The sequence below is a fragment of the Triticum aestivum genome, chromosome 2A, assembly GCF_018294505.1.
Source record: "Triticum aestivum cultivar Chinese Spring chromosome 2A, IWGSC CS RefSeq v2.1, whole genome shotgun sequence".
NCBI classification, from domain to species: Eukaryota; Viridiplantae; Streptophyta; class Magnoliopsida; order Poales; family Poaceae; genus Triticum; species Triticum aestivum.
This window is the reverse complement of record NC_057797.1, coordinates 103,308,793-103,310,017: the sequence shown is the minus strand read 5'-3', so window position 1 is coordinate 103,310,017 and position 1,225 is coordinate 103,308,793. Positions and strand designations below refer to the sequence as shown.

Genomic DNA, 1,225 nt, shown 5'->3' with positions numbered 1-1,225 from the left:
GTCTAGGATCCAACTGTACCAATATTGCACACCGTCGCGTAACTGCAACCGTGTGAATATTGTGTCTCGTGTTAAACGGGTCATCTGAAATGTTCCGTGACTAATATGTTATGGTGGAGAGATGATTTTTGATGAGACAATATGTGACACCGACAAATTTAATCTGTAAAAAATTCTCTAGAAGAGATACCTCTCCTGAACTAACACTTACAAACCGATCAATCTTGCTAAACAGTAAAGATACTTATGGGCGTTTGCGGCAATGATACACAAGCAACCCATCACACACACAAAAGAAAAAATATGGAAAGGCATAAACAACATCAGCAGCACATCAATTGACACACACACAGGGCATGCATCCATGCTGTATCGTCAGAGTCAGAGGTAGCACTCGTAGAGCTTGATGTCCATCTGCAGGCGGAAGTAGTAGAGGCCCTCGATGGCGTCAGTGCGGATGGTTGTGACGCCGCGCGCCATGAAGAAGTCGCCGGTGCCGCCGACGACGGAGAAGTCCCGCGTGGCGTCGCCCATGAGGTCGGCGCCGACGAGGATGAGCGTGCCCTTGTGCGCCGTCGAGTTGAACACGATGGAGAAGCCGAACCAGGAGGTCAGCGACTCCTGCTTGTCGTAGAAGTAGAACCCCTGCGCGCGCGCGCCGCTGGCTCCTCCCCGGCCAGGGGCAGCGCCTTCCCCACCGTCATGGGGTCGTTGAACACCATCAGCGCGCCGAAGTAGGTGCTGTTCTTCCTGTAGGTCTTGGCCAGCACCGTGGGCTTGGTGGCCGCCGCCGTCGTCGCGTTGGCCGTGTTGTTGCCGTTGTAGAGGATGTCGTGGTAGTAGAGCGTCATGTTCATGCACGGCTCGTCGGGGCTGTTGGCGACGACCCTCGTCAGGCCGTGGGCGGCGCCCGCCATGCCGAGGAGAAACACCACGACCACGATGGTCAGAGGCAGCTTGGAAGATGGCGCGAGGCCTTGCATTGTTACGGAGTGTAAGCTGCGAAAAATGGACAAGCTGTGGTAGAGCACTGCTAATTAAGTGGGCAGGTCGTGTCGTGGTGGTGTTGAGAGCTGGACTTGTGCATGCTATTTATAGATTTGCATGCATGCATGGAGCCGTGGGGCATGCGTACTGAAAGTACTCAGTTTAGTAACTTAGATTCTAAGCTCTCTTGCACTACAAGTGACCAATTTTGTTTATAATTGATAATTGATTCGGCTGC

The 1,225-nt window shown here is 53.1% G+C and overlaps 1 pseudogene; it reads right to left on the bottom strand.

Annotated features, from left to right (window-relative positions):
* Positions 1–381: 381 nt before the first annotated feature.
* LOC123191567 (dirigent protein 5-like) lies at positions 382–983 on the bottom strand (annotated as a pseudogene).
* Positions 984–1,225: the final 242 nt, after the last annotated feature.